Here is an 8,687-nt window from a genome sequence, read left to right on the forward strand (position 1 = left end):
TAAGTTGTCCAGGTGGGATAGCTTAGTGGGTAGATTGTTTTTCTACTTAGGCTTGTTGAGCAATAGAGGACTATTGCTTAACGGTAAGATTGATAACTCTTTCTTACGTTTGGTGTAATCGTGTTTCGCTTTTGCTTTTGAAGATTAGTGAAAACGATTGAAAATCCTGTGAGACAGGTCGTGGTTTTACTCCCTTAAGCAAGGAGGTTTCCACGTAAAATCATTGTGTTGATTTTACTGCATTTAACTTTCTGGTATTTTTCTGAAGTGAAGTAAGGGACCTGGTCCATTACTTGTTAAGTTGAGGCACATATTCTATCACCATCCTTAAAACCCGCCCAACCACCTTCGCCGGTCATCTCATGCGACCCCTCCAAACCCCGCCAACCTTGAATTAGGCATGAAGTTGCAATTAGTATTCACCCTCCCAACCCTGAATTAGGCATGAAGCTACAGTCAGTATTGATGTCAATACATCCCATGGGCGGAAAAATCTAGCTAATGAAAATAGGTTTTCTATCTCGATTTTTTGTTAATTGAATTGGACAATATTCAACTCTTAAATTTGGGAAAAGATATGGATTTTGACAATAAAATGGATGAAATGGTCTCCAACTCTACTCTATTTTACTCTCCATTCTCTATATTTGGAGAGTAAAATAGAGAATACCCTCTTCAAGCACTCTCTATTTTACTCTCTACTCTTCAATTATAGAGTTGAATAGTAGTTCTCGAAAAAGAAAATATGTCGTGTATGATTTAGTGAAGTCGTGACTGTGGTTGCGATTGTGCCTATTGATTTTTTTTCATTTATTCATAGTTATTTAGAAATTTGGAAAAAAAAATATAATTTAACATTAAATAAAGAATTTCAAAAATTAAATTTTATATAACATGAAATTATATAGGGTGGTTATTAAAGAAAGAAAAGATTTATATTATGAAATAAAAAAATAAAAATAATAATATAATATTAAAAAGAGATTTTTTAAAAAAATATAATAAACAATTGCGTTGGAATTGACCGTTTGAAAAAAAATTGAGAACTCTAAAAATAGAGTGTTCCAGTACAATGTTGCCATTGTTTTTGCAGTATCTAAAATGCAGGATTCAATTCAATTAGTCATTTATGGTAAGTTAGAAAAAGAAAACTAACGAGGATTAGGATTGACTTTATCTTATAAGATAATTAATATTGTACTTTTAGGTTAGCATATAGTTTTATGTTTCTATTATTCTATTTTTTTAGACAATCAATTTCAATCTAATTCTCTATTTTACTCTCTAAAAAAGAATTTTATTTTCTTTCCTTAATATTACATTATTATTTGTATTTTAATTTCATTTTCTTATTTTATAATAGAAATTCGTTCTTTTTTTATTTTGCAAAATAATTACCCTATATAATTTTTATGTATCATAAAATTATTTTTTAAAAAAGTCTTTATTTAGTATAAAATTATATTTAATTCTAAATTTTAAAGAACAACAACAAATAATTGAAAAACGAAATCAACAAGCACAACCGCAATCACATAACACAACAATTCTCTAGATCATACACTATTTTTTCCGAATATTGTTAAATCTGAAAATGACCTACCGAATTACTAAATTATTGTTGTAATTTTAAAAATATTATGTTATGTATTGTATTGTTATCTTATATTTAAATTATTGTGTCATGTATTGTATTGTAAATTTAAATTTTCATTTTATCATTTAAATTTTGTGCAATCTTCATATTGAAAATCAATGATAGTAATAATATCAAATTATTTCTTAAACTGACAAAAATTAAAAAAAAGAATATTTAAATATTGTTGATTCGAGATGAAATTAGTATCTACTAAATAATATATTTTTTTAAAATTTTATATTATATTTAAAAAGAATTATGAACATTAGAAATTTAATCAATAGCTTTATATGAAAAATAAAATGTTAATTACAAATAGTAGAAATAATATTAAATAATGAAAAAGTGAAATAGAGAGGTGAATAGTAGTTCTTCAAATTCTCTCTTTAAATAGAGAATAGAAAGCTTTTTAGAGAGTGGTTGGAGACCCAATTCTCTATTTTACTCTCCAAATATGAAGAATGGAGAGTAAAATAGAGTGGAGTTGGAGATGGTCTTAATAATCTCCTTTTTGTATTAGTTTTTATATTGTATTATTTGAATCAAGGAACCATTGAAAACAACAATTTCTCTACATTTTTACAAGATTTGAGAAGATTGTGTATATACGATTCTCTCAAAATATGTAAAATTACACTAAATGTGTTATTATATAATTTATTGTTGCTTTAAATATACACTTTGCATTTAGATAGTCAAAATAGCTACTAAAACATGATTTGTCCAATCTGCTCAAGTTTGGATTGTTTATTACTTTGTCAAGTTATTAACTTCCCTTATTTTGACCTCCAATTGGATTAATTTAGGTTAAATATGTAAGCGAGGATTGACCCGTGAGAAGTCTTGCTAAATATTTTTTAGTTTTATTCTGTATGATATGGTATATGCAATCATGATCCATCCTATTTTTATTCGTTCAAATTCACTTCAATATCTGTCCACTTGAGAACAATAATTTATAAGATAAAACATTTGATCATATCATACACATCGAAGCACAATTCACATAAAGTCTAATGAAGTGATCATAGTCTTCTTAGATATTTCTGTATTCCACTTCATGGAGCTACATCACTGCATTTTTTTCCAAAAAACAAAACCAATTAGTAAAATAATAAACCGATCATATTAAGTTAAAATTAAAATAAAAAATGGCAATTTAGCGATGAACTTAATTTACCTTCACTTAATTGACAATTAGAGGTTGAAATTGAATGGTAACTATGATAATTATAATTTGGTCTTCTAAATGTCATCATCTCAATATTCCTGTAATTCTTCAGCTTGAACACTCTAGTTGATGATGAATCTTTAAATCTGCTCAAGAAAATATTAATCAAATTAATTAGGATCAGTATATGATTAACGTTACCGGCACACGAAGACATTGTCATGAAATTTGAAACTTCACGACAGTAATGACTATATATGCAATTTCGGGATAAAAAGAGGCTACTTCATATTATTTTTATACATAATTGAGTTCACGATCAACACATTTGTGGCAAAGAGTGACAAATATAACCACAAAACTCTATTCCGCTCAAATTATAGCGCCACTTTGATTGATTTAAGCAAATTCCTTTTTAGGTCACCATGCAGATTTTATTCCATTTTTTGGAAGTTTATAAAAAAAAAAAAAAAACCTTTGAGATTTTTAGTTTACTTAAGGAATCTATAAAGTGTAATCTAAAAGGTTCATATGAATAAAAAAGGGAAAACCAGCAAACATTATTGCCTTATTGCATTTTATTGTCAATAATTTACCAACATTGATTATGGTGAGATGGTTCGTGATCCCTTCACCGTAACTAAAGGGCTTATGTTTGAACACAGAGTCTTGCAACACGTTAATTTAGATTTTAATGAACTTCAACACGAATATTGAATACCTTAATGAATAAAAAAAGACTAACATGACAAGTTGTAAAATAAACAAGTGAACAACTAATAAAAAGGGAGGAAAATATTACTTTTTGCAATCCACAAGAGGATCGATAGGAATAGGAAGGCTCATGTTGCAAAGTTAGAGGTATTTGCTTAGCTCTTTCTTCAATTACTCCAATAGCCAAAGCTTCTTTCTTGAGGCATTCACAAATATTTTGAAGCTTCAAATCATTATCAAAAGTAGCTATTTTCATTAATCTCTTAACACCATTGCAACAATGACCACTAATATCACCTGTTCCCATTTAAAGATCTTTGCATGGCAAAAGCTTAATTAAGGTGTTAGGACATTGATAATTGCCATTAATGCAACTAATTGAAATAATTAGAGTTAAAAACACAAGCTCGAAAATCAAATTCGAACGACCCATTTTGGTAAAGAAAACAATTATTATTATTTGATGGAAAGTTCAAGGTTTTTGTATTTAGATAGTAGAAATCTTGGGTTGATAAAAAAGTGTAACGTAAAAGTTAAAGTGAAAAGAGCTCGAATTTTACATGTGAGCATGCATCTAACTTTAAAAATGTGAATTGTTGGACCATATGTGTAGTAGTAGCATAAAACATGTGTAATACACTTTAAAATAATTATTATGATTTTAAAAGAATAGAAAAGAAAAAAATATCACTTAGAAGCTTTTACAAAAAGGATTTTTCATATGTTGCTAAGTTAAATGGTAAAAACACATTTAATTTTTTTTTTAAGTTTCATATCTCAATTATCCATTGTTCTGTTATATTTACCTATCTAAATATCATTTTTTCGCAAGTTTTGTACCTTAATTATCAAACCTTTTTGTATTAGAACACACCTTGATTCCTTGAAGTTGGTTTTCAAGGACCATAATTAAGAAATTTGGGACTAAATTTTAGTCATGTTAATATTTTTGAAGCAAATCTTTATTGATTAGTAACTTACGTTTAAAAGGATAATAAGATTCAGGGCCCGTTTGGGTGGGCTTAATAAAAGCAGCTTTAAAAAAGTACTTTTGAAAGTGCTGAAACTTATTTTTAAAATAAGCAGTTATGTGTTTGGATAAAAGTGCTGAAGTTAAAAAAAAAGTTGTTGATGTGTTTCACAAATAAGTGCTGATAAACAGCTATTTAAATCAAAATGTCTGAAATACCCTTAAAAGTTGTTAACATAATAAAAGTTAATTAATTTATATTTTACAGCCATAAATAATTATATTTTGCTATCATTCACATATTTCTTTCTCATCACAAATTATTTATAAGAGGAATATAAACTTATTATAGATTTTAAAGATATATAATTTGAATAGATCAAAGAACGATTTAAGATTTTATTTTAGTTTCATCCATAGGTAATAATAATTGTCTATCATTCACATATTTATTTATTATTACAAATTATTTATAAGAGGAATATAATTTTTTATTTAAGTTATATGTGCAACTTATTTTATATTTTTTAATACTATATAATTTGAATAGATCACTTGAAAGATTTAAAATTTATTTTATTTTCATTTTTTAGTAATAGTAATTGTCTATCATCCACACGTGAAAAGGGAAAAATGGAAGAAAGATTTGTTAGGGTTATGTGGGTAATTTGGAGATTGTATAAAAATATTAAGGGCAAAAAGGTAAAAATGTGGTCAACTTAAAACAACTTATAAGCTAAAAAAAAAAAAAGCACCCCTACCCCAACTTTTAACTTTTGACTTAAAATAAGTTTTTTTTAACTTAAAATAAGTTATTTTGAATATTGTCAAACAGCTAAATAAGTCAAAAACCAGCTTTTAAGTCAGTTTGACCAGCTTTTAAGCTGAGCCAAACAGGCTCTCATTCATTCAAAAAGACGAATTTTGTATTTCAAGAACTCAAGCTTTAAGAACACACATGACAAGGGACCTGTGAAGAAGAACAATCTTCAAGTGTTGATGTTTTAAATGTTTATATTGTGCTGAAATTGTAGGATTCATTTCTCATCTATAAAGAGATGTATCAAGTTCTTTCTCGATTACTCGTTGTAGGAACACAATTAGAGTTAATTGTGTATTTGTGTGCCTTATGAATTGAAGTCTATATTAATTAGAGATAGTTAATATAATGGGCAATTGATGCATTGTTTTGGCTCAATTAAGTTGTTACTTGCTGTGAGATTTAGTAATCTCTTGTGGTGTATTTGAAGTATGTATTCACTTTTACTTATAATTAGTGAAAATAATTGAAAATCTTGTGTGACAGGTCGTGATTTTACCCCCTTGAGCAAGGGATTTTCACGTAACTATAACACAATGTGAACCTTGTGTTAAAATCAGAATAATTGCTCAATCTAAAACTCCATTGATGAGCACCTTGAGAAGAAGAGGAAGAAGAAGAATCTTTATTTCAATACAATGAGAAAAATGCTTGCTTACAGAATACAATGGAACAGTGATATATATACAATGTTTATCTCTAACCAACTTAACCACTTTGCCTAAATTCCTTAACTACCCTTAACTAACTTTACATTATCAAGTAATCCCTATTTCATTACCTTGCACATCTCAACAAGTACCATTATGGTCATCGCATAAATCCTTCTACAGAATCGAGCAAAAACAAGAGTATTAATCCGACTAATTCAAATTCAGAGTTTGTTGGACATAGTCATAGCATTTTTTGGTTTTTCAATTAACCAGTCAACACGACAAAGAAGAACATCTGATGTTATAAGAAGAATAAGAATGAATGTGGCAATGAATTCGTTCCTCCTAGTCCAAATAGACAGGATAAAAGTTAGCCGAAATTTATATGATGACCTTGTAAGTTTCTTATTCTCTCTTTCATCTTCTTCGATGAAGTGATTTATATGTTATTTTAATAAAAAAATTATTTGGTGCTTCAGGGCGTTAAATTTGTGAATTAATATACATGAAAAATTATTAAGGTTGTGTAATTTTTAAAATTTGGCTGGTAAATGGAAAAATAGGCCTTAAAAATGGTGGGTCTATACGTAATGCTTCTCCAACTCATTACAGAATAATATTTTGAATGCTCCAAGGCGTCAAATTCATGTGTTTATATACAACGAAAAATTGAAAAAGTTGTGTAATTCATAAAGTTTTGGCTGGTAATGCAAAATGAGTTTTAAAATGGTGAGACTATACGTAATGCTTTTTCAACTCATTGCGGATATCCGCATAAAGTTTTTTTTAAAAATAATTGGGTGCTTCAAGGCATCAATCCATGAACCAATACACACGAAAAATTGGAAAAATATCATAATTTCTAAAATTAAAGTTGGCTAAAAAAATTCGAAATACTCTTAAAATGGTGGGACTATACGTAATACGTAAAAAATTAAGATGCTCTAAGGCGCCTTATCCACGGGAAAAGTCGGAAAAATCGCGTAATTCCTAAAAAATTGATGGTAAATACGTGAATATGCCTTTAAATGGTTAGACTATACGTAATGTTTCCCCCAACTCATAACGGAGGTTCTCATAAAATTTATTTAGAAAAAAAAATTGGGTACTGCTAGGCGCCTTCAATGACTAATACACATGAAAAATTGGAAAAAAGTCATGTAATTTATATAGTTTCTTGATAATGTGAAAAGACCTTAAATATTGTGGAACTATATGTAATGTTTTTCCAATGTATCAAGGATATCCACATAGCGACAATATTCTAGGCTTTTATGGCAACTGTTGTCGCCGCTAAAGGTCTAGTTATCTTGTAGTAAATCCTAGTTAGCAACGCTTAAGTGAGAGGATTAGTCTCACGTGGCTTGTTACATCACTAAAAATTTATGATATTAATTCTTGAGGATATTTATGAATTTTTAGAACCAGAAACGAATTTAGAATTTCAACAAGACGGTGGACCATTTTGACGGACAACTTTGCCTCTTTATGAAAAAGGCAACTACTTTATTGAAGGACCACAATTATTTTAGCAATAATAGATATAAATATGCTTTGCAATATATATATATATATATATATATATATATATATATATATGAAAAAAAGTTATTAAATGAAATTTGATATATCTCGTGTACTATATCGCAAAAAAAAATTAAATCTATTGATTATATGAATTACTGATTAAAAAATAATTATCAAAAGAATCTAATTATAAAAAAATATAATTTTGCATCTCAAAAAATTTAAAAAATCAACTTTATAAAAAAAATATTATTTTTTTCTTAAAAGTTTAAGGTCTGGGATTTGATTTTGTCTCAGACCACATGTGTGTTTGAGTCGTTGCTGATCATTGTACGTAAGATAAGATCTAAAATATTATAATTGATTTTGCTATTTACTTACTAAGAATGGTGATTTCAGTTGAGAAAAAAAAGAGAGGAAGAAACGGGTTTTGTCGGCTGGTAAGTTCGAGCGCATACTGTGTTTTTTGTGAAATTAAGATGCTTGCAATTGGAACCTTAGATTTTTTTTTTAATTGTAAAATAAGAAGTAAAAAACAAGCTGCATTTTTTTAAAAGTTTTTTTAATAAACGTTAACCCCAGTGCTTTTCAATTTTAAAAGGAATGAATGTTGCAATTGGGAATCGATTCAGTGGAAAACAAACACCCAAACCTGTGAGCCATCCAGTCATTTGTGTTCATAGGTTCTGAAAGAGGGTCGATTTATTTTTCTCGCACACCACTCTAGGCAGTCTTACAGCGTCTGTAATACTTCAGCCTACTTACACCCACGAAAATTGACTAAGTATAGAAATACTTAAAACAGTAGCGTCAAACAACCAACAGAATTTACAGGAACCAGTCCCAACCTTTATTAACCTTTAAGTAATACAAAGGAAGGCTTCACGAATTAGTCTAAGGCTAGAAAACACTCTGTTTTTGCCTTAGACGAATTTCCACCTTTAAATCAAAATTCTGCACAATGGCAGTTACATGCGGCGGTTACAAGTGACACCTGTCCGACACTTGTCATCACAGTGTTCAAAACTAACTTTCCAACAGCTATATTTCCAACAGATAGAATCTAATTCAAATTACATTCTTATCTACACGAAATACTAATATTCTAACACTTAGAATATTTCAGGCTTCATTCCAACACTTAGAATAATTCTGCCAGCTTCCAACACTTAGAATATTTTAGCTGTCTTCCA

General features: G+C 28.5%; 1 long non-coding RNA gene across 1 annotated transcript in view; it reads left to right on the forward strand.

Moving 5' to 3' along the window:
- LOC114074950 overlaps positions 1-118 on the forward strand; it is a 5,179-nt gene extending 5,061 nt beyond the window's left edge. Inside the window, exon 2 of the long non-coding RNA XR_003575331.1 lies at positions 13-118. This is a non-coding gene — a long non-coding RNA (uncharacterized LOC114074950). The remainder of the gene's footprint in view (positions 1-12) is intronic.
- The last annotated feature ends 8,569 nt before the right edge of the window (positions 119-8,687 follow it).

Source organism: Solanum pennellii, chromosome 11, assembly GCF_001406875.1.
Source record: "Solanum pennellii chromosome 11, SPENNV200".
Lineage (NCBI taxonomy): Eukaryota > Viridiplantae > Streptophyta > Magnoliopsida > Solanales > Solanaceae > Solanum > Solanum pennellii.